The 21,476-nt window shown below is 46.4% G+C and overlaps 1 protein-coding gene across 5 annotated transcripts in view; it reads right to left on the reverse strand.

The window, feature by feature from the left end:
• Positions 1-5,975: 5,975 nt before the first annotated feature.
• Positions 5,976-21,476, reverse strand: part of LOC140914611 (acyl-CoA desaturase-like) — a 36,031-nt gene continuing 20,530 nt past the window's right edge. For 3 of the 5 annotated variants that reach the window (XR_012159919.1, XR_012159921.1, XR_012159920.1), the window contains exons 7-8: positions 7,303-7,361; positions 5,976-6,661 (exon numbers count right to left, since the gene is read on the reverse strand). The gene's annotated coding sequence lies outside the window, so the exon portion shown is untranslated. The remainder of the gene's footprint in view (positions 6,662-7,302; positions 7,362-21,476) is intronic. The other 2 variants (XR_012159922.1, XR_012159923.1) reach the window with 1 other exon arrangement.

Raw genomic sequence — 21,476 nt, forward strand, 5'->3', positions numbered from 1 at the left:
ATTTCAGTTTGTGCTGACTTGGCTAGTGCTTTTCCTGTAGCCTGTTGTAAAACTAGGCAAATACCTATTTGAGCTGATGTACTTCCTGGAAGACCTCTGAAGACTCCCAGGGATACACACTCCCTTGGTTGAGAACCACTGTTCTATAGGAACTGGCCTCTACAGGAGTGTTATGTTTACCATCACGCTGATTGCTATTGCAGCCACCAGAGGGCGCGCCAGGCCTGTCCTGCTCCTAGCTGCCACCATGCTCTCTGACCAAAACTTTCTGAGGAGCTCGCTGAAGGCCCTGGGTGTTGCAGATGCTCAGGGCTCCTGACATCCTGGCTTGTATCCAAGTGGGAGCCCACCAGAGGCCCTCGGAATTAGCAAGTGTAACCTGCACTCACACAGGATGGCACTTAGTCCCATTTTGGGGTGGCAGGGCCACAGTGGGGCTGATGAGCCTGGAACAGCCTTGGCTAACAGAAGTGGGCCCTTTAGCTCAGGCAGTAGAGGCCCGTGCTGTTAGAACCAGAGGTCCCAGCTTTGATTCTGCTGATGGTGACCAACCCTAGGGCACACTGTAACACAGGTACTCTTGAAAACTGTAACACAGGTACTCTTGAAAACATGTCTCTCCAAGCTGGGGGACCCCTGAGGGCAGAAGAGATGGTCCTAAACCCACAGGCTTTAGTGGGTGGGAGGACTGGGAACACAATCACTTACTGGCCTTTCAAGATCACATTTTCTGCATGGATTCCGGCTTCCCAGACATGCAGCACAAGGTCCAGCCCCAGATTCAAATCCCAGCAGGTTTGACACAGTCCTTCATCCCCGCACAGTCAATACACTCGGATCTCATTTGCCACTTGCACTGGTGCAACATCAGTACAGTTCTTCCTGCATCACCCCTCCCAGGGCCGAGCAGTAGGGCCAGCCCCTTCATCAAACATCAGGATTTAAGCCCCTCCAAATCATAAGATTTTAAAAGTAATAAATGTTGGATTTGTCTTATGTCCTTTGGTTTCTGAGCCTCTCAGATGCATTTGGTTCCTTTTCTCTGCAACCAGCAAGGCTAGAATCTTATTTTTTATATGACAACTGAGATTCCCACCTAATTGCAGGATTCGAGAAGCTGGAACTTTAAGAGAAACACCAAATGTCACAAGATTTGCGATAACATTGCAAGAGTTGGCAACAATGGGAAGAGAATTGGAGCCCATTGAGCTCCAAGGAGCTCACTGCACAGGGATCCTGGCTGCTCGGCATCGACATGAAAGATCCCACGACACTTCCTGAAAGACAAGGCCTTTGCCCTGCTGTCAGTGGTCAAGATCTGCCCTTCTGCCTGAATGTGCTCTTTGACTGCTGCTCTTCATTGAGGGAGTGGCTGCGTTCAGTGGTGTGCAGCAGACTGTAGCCTGGGAAGGGCTTTGGAATCCACTGGAATGCATGCTATATAAGTACCCTAATAAAATCCATAGTCACCCAGACAACCACTGAGTGTCACCACTTGGCCTCTCCAACTTCATGACAGCAATGGGAAAATAGCTCAGATCCTCCTATTCCAAGAGCACTGGCCTCAAATACTTGAGCTAAAGGAGAATCTCTAGTAATTGCAAGCAGTATAGGACATCTGACACATGGTTGAGTAGCCTGTATTCTGCCAGCAAAAGGCAGCAGTGACACATGCACAATAGCCTGTTCAGCAGAACACACTAGCATATATACAGAGTTAATATTGTGCTTTTAACTGCATGTGATAGAGCTTTTGTTAATATGGGAGTCTCGTGATACCATGAACGAAAGTTTAAGGGCTCACCACTGTCTTTCACACCAGCCGGGATTGATTAGTCAGTCGGTCTTTTCTACCAAATATTCAGTCCAGTAATCTCCAACAAACCCAGCTGGTGAGGACTTTGACTGGTGTTTGGGTCACAGGGTGAGAAGAAGACACCAAAGTGAACGTTCATTATGAAATACACTCTACAAATAGCACTGCTGGCAAAGTCAGAGCCAGTGCCCCTCTGAAATCTTAAACAAGAGCCACAAATGACGTCTGCTGTGGAACATTCTGTTTTCGAATCCTTGATCTCCTGTTGAGCTGTACAGAGAGCCTAGGGAAGCCGTTGTTCCATGAATAATAAGCAAGATTGGCCGAGACCTGGTGTTGGGTACTGGCCTAGCACTGCCTGATGCCAGCCTGATGCACGTTCACCACAGCTCCGGGTTTGATCATTCCAGGAAAGGCCTTACTGAGGTCCAACGCTCTCAGACAGGGTGTTTTCCAGCCCAGCAAGAACTGCCCTCACTGTCAGTCAGAGAGGTGTGCAGGCAGGTGGGAGAGGGTCTGCTCCAAACTTCAATATAATCAACTGAGTCTTGTTGCTTAAGCCCAAGTTGTCTTTGCAAGGGTTACTCTGCCGCCATGCAGAAGGTCAGCACAAGCGCTAAAGGCCACTGACGCCCTCAGGATAGAACATAAGCCTTGCGTGCTCCCTGCACAGAGGGAAATTCACCTAGGCTGCTAAATTCTGTTCCTGTACAGTGACGCTCTGATGGCATTTCTTACAGCTATGTGAAAGCAGTGTCTCCTGGAAAGAGTCCTCATTTAATTCCAGGCCATTTTACAGACCAGAAATTGTCCTGTGTGGTGAAACTTGTGGCTATTTTCATGGTGAAAACATTTGGAATGTTGAACTATGCGTGTCTTTTCCATACAAGCTGAGTTTTTTTCTCCACAGGCCTAAGAAGTGTTGACAATTTCACATATGTTGCCCAAAAAATGCAGTAGGGCTCAATTCTGGGTAGAAATGAACTCATTTTCACCTCAGAGCCAACCTGGTGTTTGAGCAAAGAGCCATGACCTAGCTTGTGTTGGGGTTTTCTATGGGGTGTAATTCGGCTATTGTCAGAAGAGTGAAAAGGGAATGAATTTGTTTTTGAGGTTTTTCTGAGTTCTTTTACTTTCTGTGCAATCTGTTCTGGCTAGTCCATTTCCCTGTCCCTTCTGAACATCTCTGCTTTGGGTACTATCCCTTCTGCTCCGATTCTCATACTCTAGCCTCCAGAACAGTGGCATTATAGTTGCTTTTGTTTTCATTGTGTTATTATTATTATTTACTATTTGTATTGCTGTAGCATGACCCAGGACTGGGACTCAGGAGACCACAGGACTATTCTCAGCTCTGCCACTGATCTGCTGGGTGACTCAGGTAAATCACTTTCCCACTCTGTGCCTCAGTTTCTCCAAATGAGGGTGCTGATATTGACCTCCTTTGTAAAGCACTTTGAGATCTACTGAGAGCCAGGTATTATTATTGGGCTAGGTGCTGTACAAAACCAGACCAAAGGTGGTCCCTGAAGGTGTTCCTAGAGCCCCCATGACTCAGGTAAAAGGAACCAGAGAGGTCCCTCTAACCTTTGTGTATCTGTTGTGCAGTAATAGGGAATTGGATTAATAGCTCAGTGATCTGCCACCGTGAGCGGCTCCTATCTAAAGCCCAGTCCTGTGACCTGCTGAGCAGCCCGAACACTGCCTCAGCAGCACCTTGAAGAATCATGGTAGCCTGGGAGCGGGGCTTCCAATAAGAGGCAGCCAGTTATGTGGGAGAGAGGGAGCCTAGGGGCTGGGAAAGGCCAATGGGTGAAATCTCTGGAGGGGCCCAGCATCTGGCGGAGGGCTCGGGGCGGCTGAGAAAAGACATCCAGTAGGGCACTTGCAGGAGATCCCAAGGGGCCCCAGGGTCCTGGCGGCCTGGGGAAGAAGCTCTCCCTGCCAGCAACAGGGAAAGGCCTGGCTGGAGCTACCTGCAGTGAGGAGCAGGAAAAAGGCCTATAGAGGGGCTGCTCAGCCTGCGGGGGGTGGGGGTGGGGCATAATGGAGTGCTGAGCTGGGAGAGGGAGCTTGAGAGGTTCTAGCTCAAAGCTGAACCGCTGGTTGAGGTTAATAACTCAGCCCGCAGAAGGGGAGAGTAATTTGAAAGCAGTTTGTAGCAGTGTCCTTGGTGGAGGAAGGCGGGAAACGGAGGCAGCGGCAGGTCTGATGCTAGAGGCCATTGGCACCCGCATGCCCAGAGCCTCTGCTCCGTTGTCAGCACCAGATGGATCCCAAGCATGTTGGTGGTGTGGGGTTTGATCAGCAAACAGTGATCGGAGCCACAACAGCGAATCCAGGGTTTCTAACTGTGTGGGCCTCTTGTCTCTGCCAACACCAGACACTTTCTTCACCAGCCCAAGGGCTGCAGGTATCCTAGGGGAAGGGAGCTCAGTAACCCTACGTCATGGTAGCTGCTGCAAGTTAGACGGTGGGGACCCTCCTCTCACTTCCCTCACTCTTGCCTCTCCCTGAAACAAGTCAGCCACCCAGCCTGAGTGAAAACGAACTTGCTGCCTCAGTCAAAGGATCCCTCATCTCATCTTCCCCTGCTCTGCCCTGCGATCTCAGCAGTCGGGCCATTCTACATCGACCCTCCAGTGTTTCTGGGCACAACGGACCCCCTCACCTCAGGCGGGTACCCCCCCAGTATATTATGATTTGTATGGCAGGAGCACCTTGGGCCCCAAACCAAGCTCAGGGCCCCGTTGTGCAAGGTGCTGTACACACAAAGAGGTTAAGAGACAGGCCTTGGCCCAAGCAGCTCAATCGAGAACGTCAGGAGAAACAGAGGGGTCAAGTGACTTATCTGGGGTCCCAGAGCAGCTCAGGGCAGAAGCAGGATAAGAACCTAGATCTTGGACTCACAACCCGGTGCCCTATCTACCAGCCACATGGCCCATTCTGAGTGACTGTCAATGCATGGAATGCTTTGGTTCTGGTGGGGGTGGGGCAGGAGCGTGATTGCTGCGGAGCTGGGGCATCTACTTTCAGTAAGAGGTAGGTACAAGGTGGAGAAGGTTCTGTAAAGCAAGGGAAGGAAAACCCTGGCATACCCAAGCCCTGTCTTGTTTGTGGAGTGTGAGTGTGTTTTTTTGTCACCTTATTCAAGCTCCTTCTTACCCTCTTCAATTCCTTTACACTGCATTTAATTTAACTACCAAAGCAATAGGCTTTACCATTCCAATTCCTGCTGGCTACTGTGGGGCAAGTGCAGTGATATGGCCACAGAGAACTTTCTACCTAAACCCCTTGTGACTTCTTAGACGTCACCAGGCCAGTCCATCCCCTGCATTATCCATGGCAAGCTGTCCTGCAGTGGCTCAAAGCATAGTGTGACCAGGGTCCCAGTGGGGGCCAGCTGAGGTCACTCAATTAGGGTGAACTGCAAAGAACGGGTCAGACAAATCCCAAAGCTGGTGGATAATTTAATACTTAGATTTACCAATCCAGCATAAAACAGCTTCTTAATTACCTCACTGGTTATTCAGGAGTCAATAATACAGGACCCTTAAAGTACGCAGCCTCAGGCCTCCATCCAGGTACCCAAGTTAAATCTGATGAAGATTCCTGTAAATCTTTTTTCATCATATAAAAGAAAAGGTTCTACCAATTACCTCCCAGGTTAATGAATATTCCAGATCTTACCCAAACACACGCTACAGCTAATTCTTATGAACTAAACTAAAATTTATTAAAAAGAGAGAGAGAGTGTCAAGGTTCCTTCCCGACTCTGAACTCTAGGGTACAGATGTGGGGACCTGCATGAAAACCCCCAAGCTTATTTTTACCAGCTTAGGTTAAAACTTCCCCAAGGTACAAACTACTTTACCTTTTGCCCTTGGACTTTATTACTGCCACCACCAAGCATCTAACACATATATAACAGGGAAAGAGCCCGCTTGGAAACGTCTTTCCCCCAAAAATCCTCCCCAAACCCTACACCCCCTTTCCTGGGGAAGGCTTGATAAAAATCCTCATCAATTTGCATAGGTGAACACAGACCCAAACCCTTGGATCTTAAGAACAATGAAAAAGCAATCAGGTTCTTAAAAGAAGAATTTTAATTGAAGAAAAAAAGTAAAAGAATCACTTCTGTAAAATCAGGATGGTAAATACCTTACAGGGTAATCAGTTTCAAAACATAGAGAATCCCTCTAGGCAAAACCTTAAGTTACAAAAAGACACAAAAACAGGAATATACATTCCATTCAGCACAGCTATTTTATCAGCCATTTAAACAAAACAGAATCTAACGCATATCTAGCTAGATTACTTACTAAGTTCTAAGACTCCATTCCTTTTCTGTTCCCGGCAAAAGCATCACACAGACAGAGAGAGCCTTTGTTTCTCCCCCCGCTCCAGCTTTGAAAATATCTTGTCTCCTCATTGGTCATTTTGGTCAGGTGCCAGCGAGGTTATCTTAGCTTCTTAATCCTTTACAAGTGAAAGGTTTTTTCCTCTGGCCAGGAGGGATTTTAAAGGTGTTTACCCTTCCCTTTATATTTATGACAGAGTATGGTTAAAAGATTAATATACATACAGACATGAGCTTAATTATTGAGGTTCAGATACATAACGGATATGGTGAGCTTTGTAGTTGCAAAGAGTTCTTTCAGAAATAGTTCATAGGTTACAGTCCAATGTCCAATATCATATTCAGGGCGGACCAGTCAGCACTGGGATCCCAGTCTGGTGGCTTAAGCTTCCCCTGATGAAGCATTAAGCAGATCTGGGATGAACAAGATCAGGACTCAAGGATCTTTTATACAGTTGCATGTCTTCTTTGACAATTTGGAGTCCCTTGGAGAACAAAAGATAATTAGGATGACTTTGAAGGAGGTCCATCACCGGTACTTAGCTATATAAATTAACATAAGGCAATTTGCTTGTTCCTTCGCAGTTCACAGGTGATTTGCTATGCATTTCAAAGAGAGATGAATACAAAGATATCCCATGTTTACAATTCATTTAAATGATAGGATGTTGTTTTGATCTCTGAATTATCAGAATACAGCATAGATAGGGACTGTTGATTACATTGTCGACCACTACCCATATAGTTGTAAATACACAAAAACACAAACATTATCTCCCCACATGTCTTTAAGGGTTGAATTTGAGTAATTTATTTTGCAGGAAGTTTAACCCTTTCTGGCCATGAGTCACACGTGTACCAACCTCAGGGCAGGCTGTTATGTAGCAGGACACAAGGCCTAAATTGGTTGTGAGTTCTATACATAGATTTCACCAACCAGACCAGTTATCAAATGTGAACCCCTCAGGCATTATAACAGCCTTAACATGGAGTCACAGACAGTCTCCTTGGGTACTCCAATCTGCTCGCCACCCAGGTGAGTCTGTCTTTGTGATAGCTGTGATCTTTGGTGTAAGGGACCATCAATATTCAGGTTACTCCCAGTCCCAAAGGACCAGCCACTTACCACAATCACACCTTAGATCTCACACCAAAGACAACGCTTGTAGCCAATCCTATAATAAACTAAGAAAAGGAATTAGAGTTATTTACAAGGTTAAACCAAGTAAACATAAGTATGTAAAATGAGTTCATTTGAAGTTTTGATAGGTAGTAGAAGCTTCTATGATAAGCAAACTCTCTGTGTCCTTTAAGGCTAACCCACGCCAAGCACTGGGGATCTTTTGTTTATGCTTAGTCATCCTTGCCCCTTAGAGTCCAACCAGCATAAAAATATTGTTTCTCCTTGTTAGGGCCTTTTATTCTTTCCCTCCCTTATTCTTTGAGTTGCAAGTTCAGCTGTTGGGATGAATTCAGTCCCACATCTCCTCTTCTTGGGGGTGGGCAGGAGGCAATCAACAAAGTCTTTTGTTCTCTGATGTTCCACAATGATTTGTCTGGTATCTATGGGCCTTCTTTTGTTGGGCAGGAGATAACACCTACTGTGGCAAACTAGTATTTCACAGTTGGTAATGCTTCTCCCATGCTTGGGGATGTACAGGTACAGCGCAAACACTTATGTATTACCTTATAACATGGGATATAGATTTTAAAAGTGAGAATAAGGCCTGGTCTACACTCCCAAGATTTTTTTTGCCAAAAGGCAGGGGTGGATGCGTGTGTGTGAGAGAGAGAGATTCTGTGCAGAGCCAGGGAGGGAGGTGTGGGCTGATGTCGGTGTTTCCCCCTCTCACTGGCCCCTGCCTCAGGCCAGGTTGCTTTCTGCGGCTATCTGAACTTAGAAGACAGCATGCTGACACACTCACTGTGCCCCAAAGCACACGGTCTGTCTCTCTCCCTCCATACACACACTCCCTGTCTCACACTCTCCCCCCGCACACTTCAGTTGAAAAGCAGCTGGCAATCTAGTAGGGTGCCCATGGAACAATGGGAGTAGGAAACCTGCATCATATGACACTGTACCTGCCCAATGAGGCATTGCAAACCCTTCCCAAAGCACCCTGCAGCCAGTTGCACAATGGAATAGCTACGCACAGTGCACTGCTCTCTGAGTCGATACAAGAGCTGCTAGTGTGGATGCACTCTGCCGACACAAGGAGCTAATGTGGATGTGCAATAGTGTTTTAATTAAAGTGGCATAGCTTTTGGCAAAAAAACTTGGCAGTGTAGACATAGCCTAATACAGGCAGCAACTTACAAGCATCCTATAAAGTCTAAATACATTTATCTAACCCTGCTACCTATTTTAACAATACTAACACACAGGTGTTTGTCAGTGTTCATTCGAGGGGGCTTGGCATGAGCTGGCACCTGGTCCACAAGCATCACAATCCCTTCTCTTGTAGTGACCAACACCAGATGCTTCACAGGACTATAAAGCAGCCTCTGAAAGCTCCTGCTCAATTATGCAGTGCTGGGGTGGAGGGGAAAGTAATTACTTCCTGATCCAGGAAGTGATCAGCTTTTTCCCTGAAGCACAGGGGCTGGATAACAGTTTTGGCCCTACACTCTAGAAGATTATAAAGGCTGTGACGCTTCTCAGGACACCCAGAGCTGAATCACCTTGTTGCCGCCTTCCTCCACCATGCGGGAGTCTGGCCTGTGCTAGCTGGTTGTTTGCTCCCCAGCACAGCCAGCCTGTCAGCCACACAAGTACTCTCCTCTGTCAGACGACAGATGCACCCCAGCCCCCAAGTCCCTTTAAAGTGTGCTCCCTGATCATTGGATGCCCATAGAAATTTCAGATCCTCTGTGCCAAAGGAAGTGTGCCCAGTTCCCAAGTCTCACCATAGCCCACTGCTCCTGTGTCACACACAGCCTGTGAGTTTGGTTACAGTAAAATAAAAGGAAATGTATTTTACAAAAGAAGCATTTCAAGTAGAAACAAGTGTGAGTGATGGAAACAAATGGTGAGACACAGACCAAAATCAGAGAATGTGAACTAAGGCCTGCACTTGTCAATAGCTACCTTTCCTCGCTAATAAAATACATCCTCACCTGCAAAGTTCAGTCTTTTGCAGCACTAGCTAGCCTCCAGGAGCCAGTCTGTCATGAAGCACCCCCTACTGTTTTAAGGCACTGCCTCACTGAATGGATGCAGAGCGTCTTTGCACCCTGTAATATGGTGAATCAATCTTTTGTTATTATTCACAGACAGGGCAATCCCCTTGCTGTCTTTTGTTCCTTTTCACTTCCAAGTGGTTTCAATGTTTAGTGTTTGTCTTTTATGGTTTTTCATTGACTCTTCTGGGTTGTTGTTGTGACAAAGGGGGAATTTTCTGTGATCTTTTTATGAATCCTAGGCTTCGCTCTGTTTCCCTCTCTATGTTGCATTGCTACCTAGCGGGTGAAAAACGGTTAACCCTTTCTTCTGGAACAGCACAGGAGACGGGTGTGTGTGTGTGTACGCATGTGAGAGAGAGCTCTTGCTGGGGTGGAATGAATAGAATCGGGTAACCATATTTTCCCAAAGGGAAAACAGGACACCTCATGGGACCAGCCTGAGCCCTCCCTGCCTCCCACGCAAATGAGCTGGCCTGAGGTCTCCCTGCCTGTGCAGGACTGGCTCAGCCCGAGCTGCTCTCCCAAGCTCCCACTCCCATGCAGGGCAGGTGTTGACATGCCCCCTCCCTCCCCCCCACAGATTCCTCCACACCCTGCTAGGGGTTGCACCCCAATTTTTTTGCAAAACTGTGTATTTGTCCTGTTTGCTCTTGCCAACAAATCCCCAGTTTTGCCAAAAAAGTCAGGATGCCCGGGACAGGGCTTAAAAAAGGGACTGTCCTGGCCAAAACCAGACGTATGTAAGAATCATTAAAGAACTGACTCAAACCGACTCAAATCAACAGCAAGACAAAGAGATGCCCCAACCTAACAATCAACACCTAACAGCAGGTGGGACGTGGGAGCTGAGCTGGAAATTAGGTGTCAGGAGCCTGGAAGACGGGCTGCCCTTTTGGAGCCTAATTTCAAACCCACTCAGGTTCTAAGTTAACCTAACCCTGCCTCCATTTATCAAGCCCTCATGACAGCAGTAAGTAGGCCCCTTCACAGCCATCCACTGGATTTATCTGCACAGCTCCCCTGGAGGGCAATGACATATTGGCCCTGATTTACAATGGGGAAACTGAGGCATAGGATAGATTAAGTGACATGCCCAAGATCACATAGGGAGTCCGTGGCTGAGCCAGGAACTGAACTCAAGTCTCCAGAGTCTCCATCTAGTGAACCACTAGCCTGTCCTTCTACCCTGGCACTTGTCCCCTCACTCTCGGCCACTACCCAATCCACTCCGTAGTTACACCGGGATTATATTGTCATTGGAGGGCCCAGTCCTTCAGTCCCTCCTGGGATGAGAGGGCCCATTAAAGTCAAGGGAACTAGTCATCTGACTATGGGCTGCAGGATCAGGCCTGGATGTCTTGATATAAGTAGCACAGCATTATACATTAAAGCACCAGATACAGTACATTGCAGCTACATAATGCATGGAAAGGAATCCCAGTGCAGCTACAGGGCATGAGACAAGCTATGCATGTACCTGTTCGGTACTTTGCACTGCATGCACTTTGCTCTGTAGCAGAGCCTGAGCCCCTTCATGCGACATGCCCAATGCTGGTGCAGGAGCCTTCTCCCCTGCAGCACCTGCCATCTGGAACAACCATCCTGCATCTCCCCACCTCCTCTGATTAGTCTGAAAGCATCCCTTTGCCATGCCTCTGAATTTCTCTTGCCTTCTTGAGGTATTTGCATTTCATCTCTGCAATGCTAGTATTTAATTCTGTAAAGCATGGCAACATAGGGGCTGCTCGGGAAATGCTGTGCCTGACTGCAAATATGCACTACTAGGATATACTACGAGCAGTCCTCACACAGCTTGTTAGTATCTTCAGGATCAGGCCCTCACTTTGTATTGTTTCATATATTGTCTGTCTGTATTAATTTGGGAAGGAAACCACCTACAGTAACTCCTCGCTTAACGTTGTAGTTATGTTCCTGAAAAATGCGACTTTAAGCAAAACAACATTAAGCAAATCCAATTTCCCAATAAGAATTAAATAGGGGGGGTTAGGTTCCAGGGAAAATTTTTTCACCAGCCAAAAGACTATTATATATATATATATATATGTATATATATATATATACATACATACACACACACAGTATAAGTTTTAAACAAACAATTTAATACTGTACACAGCAATGATGATTGTGAAGCTTGGTTGAGGTGGTGAAGTCAGAGGGTGGCAGAAGGTAGGATATTTCCCAGGGGGATGCCTTAGTGCTAAATGATGAAGTAGCACTCGGCTGAGCCCTCAAGGGTTAACACATTGTTAATGTAGCCTCACACTCTACAAGGCAGCATGGATGGAGGGAGGGGGGACAGCATGGCAGAGAGAGACAGAGACACACACTGTGTGTGTGAGAGAGAGAGCGATGGTTATTGCCCCTTTAAGTATGCTGACACCACTGTAAGTACATTGCCTTTTTAAGTAGATCAGCAAGTTGAGACAGCAGCTGCTGCCAGCAAGCTCCCTCCACCCTGAGCCCTGTCTTGCCCCCCCGCCGCTCTATGGAGATATGGGGTAAGCGGGGTGCAGGGAGGAAGGGGGACACCCTGACATTAGCCCCTCCTGCACAGCAAGCAAGAGGCAGAGGGCAGGAGCAACACATGGCAGTGTGGGGAGGGACAGCTGAACTGCCGGCAATTGATAGCCTGCTGAGCGGCTGCTGCACAGGGAACTTAGGGAAGCGGGGAGCTGATGGGGGGCTGCCGGTCCACCCTGGTTCCAAGCCCCCACCAGCTAGCTGCAACAGGGTGCTCTTCCTGCAAGCAGTGGACAAAGCAGGCAGCTGCCAAACGACATTCTAAGGGAGCATCACACAACTTTAAATGAGCATGTTCCCTAACTGATCAGCGATGTAACAACGTTAACCAGGGCAACTTTAAGTGAAGAGTTACTGTACAGGGATGTAGCTAACAGTGTGGCCAAGGCCAAGCGATTAAAACTCTTGAATCTGGCCCCAAGGAATCATGAGGTTGACTTAAAACTTGAGAGTGTAACAAATAACTGCTGGGTTCATTGTCTTTGCCTTGGGGAGTTTGGGTGTTTACAGGTCATGTTTTCAAGCTTTTCTTTGCAATCACAAGGGAAAAGAGACTTTGTTAAAAAAACTGCCAAGTCAAGATTCTCTCCTATAGTCCTGTTCACCATCAGATTCATGATAAAACCCTGAGAGTTGGAAATGCTGATCCAAAGGGGCAGAGGAAAGTCAGGAGAGTCAAAACGCCTGTTCCAGACACAGGAAGCAATGGGCAATCCCTGCTATGGGAGGCAGAGGAGGGAGCAGCAATACGCCTGCTAGCAGAATAAAGTAGGCACAAAAATCTCCTATAACTCAGCCTATCAATGATTCAAATGCATTAAATATTTATACTAGTAATTGGAACTGGTTTGAATCCCTCAAGGGAGAACGGGCAAAGCCCCGCTGTGAGGGGGGTGTCTCAAGGGAAAGGGCGATTTGGTTTCACCATTCCTGTCTCTCTGCCTGGTTCCACCAGGATTGCTCCAGGGCTATGGGTGGATGGTGTAGGGACCCATGAGCACAAGCGCTCCCAGCATGCTCTGCTCCTAAGCAAGTGCTGAAGGGATGGATGGACATGCCCTCATTCTTCATCACTCAGGGAGCAGGCACAATTGGGCCTCAGGGCAGAGCAGATAATGCAAAACGTTCCCACTACAGTTATTTGTATTACAGCAGCGCATGGAGACCTCAACCAAGTCCTCACTGTGCTAGGTGTGATGCTGGCAGACCAGATGCCAGCTCTTGCCAAGGCTGTAGGCATCAGCTGAGCACTGACAAATTCATAGCTGGAAACCAGACCAGCTCACCTGTATGCTCCTATTGTTCAAGATGGGTGTTTGACTTGGGGCTGGGGGATGCGTTAGTCTCAATAAAATGCTTGTAAGTTGCTGCATGCATTACTCTTACTTGTAATGTCTGTGTCACATGCTATAAGGAGATATGAACGTTTTGTTTTATAACTGTAAAAATGCCTGCTCTGAACCTGTGAACCCAGGCAGGAGGCATGGTTCCCCCTCCCACAAAGAAGGACTATCAAAATTAAGTGGGCCATTGTGGAACATCATGATACAAAGGCTTTGCTAATTGCCCCTGCACAGGCTATGTGCAGAAGGTCTTGTCCCATCAGTTTGAATTCTGGAAGAAGGAAATAAAGGTAGCTGACATGAAGATCTATCATGTCTTCGCTGTTTGGACTCTCTCAGTGCTGGAACTAGGGAACAGAAGCAGAGATCCCAGGGTTAACCTGGATTAGCCCTAGAAGACATCCATTACTGACAGATTACTATAACTCTGTCACATTTGGGAACCACAGACTGTAACTCATTTGTGTATATATTTACAGGTTACAGCAGGTAACATAACATTTCTTTTTCCTAATTAATAAACCTGTAGTTAGTTTATTACAGGACTGGTTACAAGCGGTTGTCTTTGGTGAGAGATCTGAGGTACAAGTTGACCTGAGGTGAGTGACTGGACTCTTGGGACTAAGAACAAACCTACATCTTTTGTGATCTTTGGTGCATGGCAACCAACTACTGTATCAATCAGTCCATCTTGTGTGGGTGGCAAGATAGACTGGAGTGCCCAAGTGGACAGATTGACTCATGGTAAGACTGTTACAGTGCTTCAGGAGTTCACATTTGTTACAGGGTTGGTGAAATCTAATTATAGAACACACCACCAGCTCGTAGAGTCTGCCCTGTTTTTTGACAGTCTATTCTACCCAGAGGTTGGCACACTCCAGCATGAGCAGCTCCTGGCAGTGTGACAGTACGTGCTGAACATACACGTAGAGAGAGGCAGTCCCTGCCCAAACAAGCTGATAAGCCAACTAGGCAATAGTGTGGGAGAAGGGAAGCATTATCCTCACGTTACAGCGGGGGGACTGAGGCACAGCGAGATTCAGTGACTTGCCTGAAGTCATGCAGTCAGTCTGTGGCGGAGCCACGAATTGAGCAGATCTGAGATGCAGGCTGGCACCTCAGCCACAAACCCATCTCTTTTCTTCACAGGAATCCCCCCTCCTGCACATGGATCTGCTAGATTGGAATAGGGGAGGCTAGAAGGATCTCATAAATATATAAAATGAGGTGGCCTCATTAGGCATAAGTGGCCAGGGATGACTTACATGAAGCACTCCACAGGATGGCTGATCAAATCTTTATTCCACACCACACCAGACAGCTTGATTACTTGGTGTCTGGAGCTGCTTAGTAGCTTGGAGTTTTAGAATGAACAAGGAGAGATGGTCATGCCCTCCGCATGGCATGGTGCAAATTGGCAGTGGCTCTGCCTCAGTTTCCCTTCAGCTGATTTGCCCAGTCTCCAATGCATTCTACATTGAGGGGACATAGCCTTCTGCTCAGTCATAACAATTCCACCCCTCCTGGCCTCAATCCTCCAGAGACTCTCCCCCCACATAACCCTAGGCTGAGCAGAGCACCAAGAAAACAAATGCTTCTGCCTAGGTTGGGTTCCTACAAGCCTGGGTCAGTCACTGGCAGCCACACAAGCAAGTAGCTACCAGGCCTACCTTTATGCAAGGCGGCTCTGCTAGACAGCAGCCTCTGCCACTTCCTAGCCTAGCCATGCCCCAGGTGAGCTGGGCTGTCCCTTTTTAACCCCTTCCTCTAAGCCTAATACCTGCTTCAGGTGTTGCAGGGTGGGCCTGATTGGCCCCTCCCGAGGAACCCTTTCCTACTGGTGTGGGCTCTGTAGACCCTCTCACAGATGGAGTGGTGAGCCTAGAGTGGGTGATGTGGTCAGAGGAAAGTGGTATCTTCAAACCAACAGGATTTTGGGCTAGTCCAACATATATTCCTTGGCCTGTGATTACAACTAAGACTAGAGAGGCCCCATTACTGCAATGCGATGGGACTAGGGTTCTATTGTCTATTCTGTGACATTGGGCAATGGTTCATCAGGCTGCTGCAGCTACTCAAGAAGTGGGTGATGTTTTCAAATAACACTTAGGCCAAATTTACCACTTTCTCTCTGGGGAGCTCAAACATGAACCATTTCAAAGCTACCTCCCCAGGATTCAGATGGGGAAACCAAGGCACCAGGAGTTAAAGCCAAACTTTTCAAGAGCAGTCTCTGATTTCTGAGTTCCCAATTTGAGACACATTGGGCCTGATTGTTTAGAAAATGTCCAGCATTGGGCATTTGGGGGGCTCAGGCTGGGAAAGCCAAAAGGGAGGGACCTAAAATCCCAGGCCATTTTTGAAAATTTTGGCTTAAGTGATATACTCAGAGAGTGAGTAGCTGCGATGAGAAAAGAACCCAGGAGTTTTGACTCCCAGCCACCTGCTCTAACTACTAGAGTTCCCACCCTCCCAAACCTATCATGGTTACAGAGTTTCAGCATTTCATGCTGGCATTTAGATTTTTTTGAACTCAATTGTCCTAATTATGGAGCAAAGCACTTAGATATGAGCAACAAACAACAAGTTAGCTAAGTAGGATAGCCCTGGTGTTAATAATCAGCCTGAGTTAATGGGTTGGATGATACAGGCTTGTCATAAATATGAAGGGAAGGGTAAACACCTTTAAATCCCTCCTGGCCAGAGGAAAAACCCTTTCACCTGTAAAGGGTTAAGAAGCTAAGACAACCTTGCTGGCACCTGACCAAAATGACCAATGAGGAGACAAGATACATTCAGGGGCGGGGACAAAGGGTTCTCTCTGGCTGTTTTTTTTTTGTTTGTTTGTTTGTTTTTGCCAGGAACAGAGAAGGAAGGGAGCCTTAGGAAGTAATCTAGTTAGATATGCGTTAGATTCTGTTTTGTTTAAATGGCTGATAAAATAAGTTGTGCTGAATGGAATGTATATTCCTGTTTTTGTAACTTAAGGTTTTGCCTAGAGGGACTCTCTATGTTTTGAATCTGATTACCCTGTAAGGTATTTACCATCCTGATTTTACAGAGGTGATTCTTTTACTTTTTCTTCAATTAAAATTCTTCTTTTAAGAACCTGATTGCTTTTTCATTGTTTTTAAGATCCAAGGGTTTGGGTCTGTGTTCACCTATGCAAATTGATGAGGATTTTTATCAAGACTTCCCCAGGAAAGGGGGTGTAGAGTTTGGGGAGGATTTTTTGGGGAAAGATGTTTCCAAGCGGGCTCTTTCCCTGTTATATATGTGTTAGATGCTTGGTGGTGGTAGTAATAAAGTCCAAGAGCAAAAGGTAAAATAGTTTGTACCTTGGGGAAGTTTTAACCTAAGCTGGTAAAAATAAGCTTGGGGGTTTTCATGCAGGTCCCCACATCTGTATCCTAGAGTTCAGAGTGGGGAAGGAACCTTGACATGGTGGCAGAGTGGTGGGATTAACTTGAAATCATTTTGAGATTTTTGAACAAGAAGCACAGATTTTAAAAAGGAATTCCTTCCCCCACCCCCCCTTTGGGCTGCTGGAAAGCAGGTTTTCAGCTGAAAGCAGTTAGTTGGTTTTTTTTGTCTTGGCTTGGGGGCCAGAGCAGAGACAAAAGGGAATTGTCTTTTGTGAGCTGGAGTTTTCTCTACCTAAAGGCAGGGTAGTTAACCTCCTGCAGGGAAATTCTCAAGTCTTCACAGACCTGAAGACTACTATTTTTTTTTTTTTTACTTAAGAGCAACTAGAGGGGTTTTCTATTTGCCTGGAGACAAAGGCATTAGGTTTTTTTTTTTGTTTAAGGATTTTTCTGTAGGCTGACAACCACTATCAGAGAACATAGGTATCCGGTTACAGCACAATCTATTTTGTTTGACAAGCCAAGTTTGTTTATTTTATTTCTAAGCCTTGGGTGTAAAGTTAGTTAAAAACAGAGAGGCAAACATGATAGAAACCAAGGCACAACACAAATTGGAGTTAACCAGACTGGAGGCAATGAAAGAGGCAGAAAAAGCCCTAGAGGCTGCCCACAGAAGAGCTATGGAGGCAAAAGACAAAGAAATGGAGGCAGAAAAAAACCAAGAGGCTGCCCACAAGAGAGCTATAGCAGCAGAAAAGAACCAAGAGGCTGCTTACAGGAGAGCTATGAAGGCAAAGGAAAAAGACATGGAGGAAAAGGAAAATGAGAGGAAGCATGAACTGGAGATGAAGGTAAGGGCTGAGTGGAATCTACTGGATAATCCTAACAATCCTTCCCCAACAATCCACAAATGGAAGCAATTATGTCCATAGTATGATGAATCCAGTGATATTGCTGAATATTTTCTCACCTTTGAGAGACTGTGCACTCTCCATAAAATTCCTGAAGCTCAAAAGATGACCACATTGGTCACAAAATTGACTGGAAGAGCTCTGGACATAGTCAATAAGATGCCTATTGATGAGGCTTCTGACTATAATAATTTCAAGGATTTGGTTTTAAAGCAATTTCAAATTACATCTGAAACATACAGAGTAAAGTTAAGAGAGGGCCTGGCCTCAGTAATGTGGCTTATCTAAACCAGATGAAGGATCTGTTAGATAAATGGGTCCAAGGAAGGGGTGTCACTAGCTTTAACGGAATGTGTGATTTGATAGCTCAGGAGCAATTCCTGAATGCATCCAAGAAGGAAATAAAACAGTGTTTAAGGAAATTGACTCAGCAGAAAGTCTTCCTTCTTATGCTGATCAAAATGAGCAGTCCCAGACTGCCAGAGAGGCGGGGCAAGCCAGAACAAAATGGGTGGAGGGAGGAACAACCCTGGTTGCAGTTGGAGTGGATACCAGAAGGGACACCCTCAGACCACACCCTACTACGGGGGCAGCCCAAGGCCCCAACTACACACCAAGGAATAGTCCAGACACTTTATCGTCCCGCCACACCGTTCTCCAGCAACCCACCTCGCCTCAGTGATCAGTCAGCTGGACGATGTTTTAAATGAAACGAGCCGGGGCATGTGAAGGCCCACTGCCTCAAGAACTCCAACAGATTACAGTTCATTGCACCAAAAATCACACCAGAGGTCCTCAGGCCCAGATACCTCCCAGATATCCTCGGAGCAGAGGGAAACAGTGTGAGCAGGAAGATGGTCACCACATGGAGGGACACCAGAGCACAAGTGTTGGCTATCCATGCTTTCTTAGTGGACCCCAATTTAATCGGCCCAGAGCTCCGAGTGACACTTCAACCCTTCAGGTCCAACTCTTTCAATTTGCCTACAGCCAAGTTGCCTGTCCCGTACAAGGGCTGGTCAGGAATGTGGACTTTTTCAGTCTACGATTATGATGATTATCCTATCCCCATGCTGTTGGGGGGAAGACTTGGCCAATCATGTGAAGCTAGCCAAGAGAGTGAGAATGGTCACCCGCAGCCGGACTAAGCAAGCCGTCATGCCTAGCTCTGCTCTGGAAACTTCTACCAGGACCCGGTCAGAGGTGATTGGCCTGGGGTCCGGGTCCATGTTTGCAACAGCAGTAGTGGATCCAGTCCCAGAGACCCAGACAGAGTCAGTTCCAGAACCGGAACTGGCAGAACAACCAGCTCCAGACCCATTGCCAGCACTGAATCCAGTGTGGGAATATGGACTGGAATATGTAAAGCAATGGCAGAAACTGAAACTTTGAAAAACAGTAACAAAAAGTAAATAGTGTAGAATCTTGCAATTAATGGCCATAGCAGTAAGATGTCTTAAACATGCCCCAATACTGGCCAGGCAAATAATAAAAAAACCCAGGGAAGTAGAAGTGGTAACCCAGGCTTTGGAAGAAGCATCCCAGGCTGTTGAGAACTAGAAAGCCCAAGCTCTTTGAGCAGGGCAGCAGGCAGTCCAGATACATGATATGCTCGAACAGATAAAGCAGGAGAATAAAAAATTGGAATCAGCTGTGGAAAACCTGCAAAAGAAAGAGGTGCCATCCCCCATTACCTACCACCAGACTTCAAATGCTTTTATAGTGCCTGAAGGATGGGGACAAAAATGGAAACAGGTGGACCTAGCCCAATTAAAAGATGGCACATGGAATAATTGGAATGGATTCTGCACTAGGGCCATGTGGAATGATCCATATTTGCCACCATCCAATAGCTCATGGGCAGGGGCTACTATTCTGCAACCAGCACCTTATAATAAGAACCAGGTTTAAAACCAAACCAACAAACCCTTCACCAAAACCTAAATCAATTCCTGTTAAAAAAGGAACACTGAGTAAAGAGGGGGAGCCCAGAATTGGAAATGGAGCATAGCACCTCACCAATTCCTCGATTCACCCTGAATGTCACTCCACAAATAACTCAAAAGTGGATTGGAACTATTAAAAACCCCCCACAAAACTCAAATTAGAAAACAACTTGAAAGGGCCAGGGCTCCATCGTGATCCTGAAAAAAGGGAAAATATTATGCCTCAGTATGGGCATTACACACACAGGTATGTGACAGGTCTTTCCTCAGCATCAGTATCTTGAGTGATCACACTAACAATACAGAAATTTAACACTAGAATACAACATAAAGGGGAACTCATTGTTGGGGGCAGTCAAAGAAGGCCTTTCCTCATGTACTAGCTGAGGGGTCGGCAACCTTTCAAAAGTGGTGTGCCAAGTCTTCATTTATTCACTCTAATTTAAGGTTTTGCATGCCAGTAATACATTTTAAAGTTTTTAGAAGATCTTTCTGTAAGTCTATGATATAACTATTGTCGTATGTAAAGTAAATAAAGGTTTTTAAAATGTTTAATAAGATCTGCATTTTAATTTAATTTTAAATGGAGCTCATCAGTTTAGTATGATCCTTGCCCTTGCTTTTCCTTGCTGAATTTTCCAATGTCTGGCATGTATTTGGATACTTTGAGCTGCACACAGGCTTCTGATCGATCAGTTAACTGGCTCTGAGAGGGAGAGAGGACAGATTTCATGTGTGAAAATACTGGTTCACACAGGTATGTGGATCCAAATGCTGAAAGCATTGCAAATACAATTTTCTTCAAACAGTTAAATTTCACTGGCAGGGACATCCAGCAGGTCAGAATAGAGGGCCCATGAGCTCTCTCGGTAGCTTCAAGTGCACTCTGCAGATCTCCAAACTTTGATGCCCACAATTCTGAGCTTTTTAACTGAATAAGCTGCATTTCGAAATCTTCGGCACACATCCACTGAAATACAGACCGATCCAAGTCGCTTTCGTTGAACTTTTCAGGTTTAATTAGAAAAGAAATCATTGGCCCAAATTGCTGGAAATCTGTCAGAAAATCCTGATTCCACTTCTTGCATGTATATTCTAATCTCAACGTCAAACGCAGCGTGCTGTTCCACATGGCGTGATAGTGATGTAAGCAGCAAATCAGGACTTAAATATCCCAGTACAGTGGTGCTGGAACAATTTTTAAGGTGGGGGTGCTGAGCTCTGCCCCCTCTTGCCCCTGTCTGCACCCTGCACTACCCCAGGCTGGGGCCAGCGGGCCATAGGTGGGGGGTGGTTGCAGAGCCCCGTGCCGACGGCCAGGACCCCAGGCCGGCAGCAGAGCCCCCTGGTCTGGTGGCCGGGACCCAGGGCTGGCAGCGGGCTGAGCAGGGCCAGAGAATGGAACCCTTGCCGGCAGCCGGTACCCCAGGCCAGCAGCCAGGACCTGGGCAGCGTGAGTGCCGCTGAAAATCAGCTGGCGTGCCATAGGTTGCCTACCCCCATAGTAGCTACTTCTTCTGTTCAGGTTCATTGTGGTCTTTTAAGCACCTCATACGAGATACCTGCCTTCTCTTCATATCCCACCATAAATTCTTGGCAAAAGTTAGTGAGCCCCCAAAAAGACTAAGGATTTAGTATCCATGGGCATCAGAAGGATCTGATGGATTTGAAATTAAACACAGAATCCTTTGGCAGCAGATAGAAAAATTGGTAGTAGAATTTAGCAAGGTCAGGATGGTCAAAATAAAAGACCCATTACAAAGGGGAAATGAACAGACCGACAAATTTGCCAAAGCAGCAGCACTTACTGGAACATTATGGGAATTTATGCCTGTGGTAGTAACCAGCCCGGCACAAGTAAAACTAGAAAAAAAACAATTGATAAAAATAACCAGAAAGGATTGCAAGTATTACAGAACATGCAAGCAAAGAGTGAGCTAATACAGAAATGGTTGGAAAAGTGTCCCTCAAAATGGAAGGGTGTGCCTCTGATAAAGGAAGGGAATTT

This window comes from Lepidochelys kempii, chromosome 7 (assembly GCF_965140265.1).
Source record: "Lepidochelys kempii isolate rLepKem1 chromosome 7, rLepKem1.hap2, whole genome shotgun sequence".
NCBI lineage: Eukaryota > Metazoa > Chordata > Testudines > Cheloniidae > Lepidochelys > Lepidochelys kempii.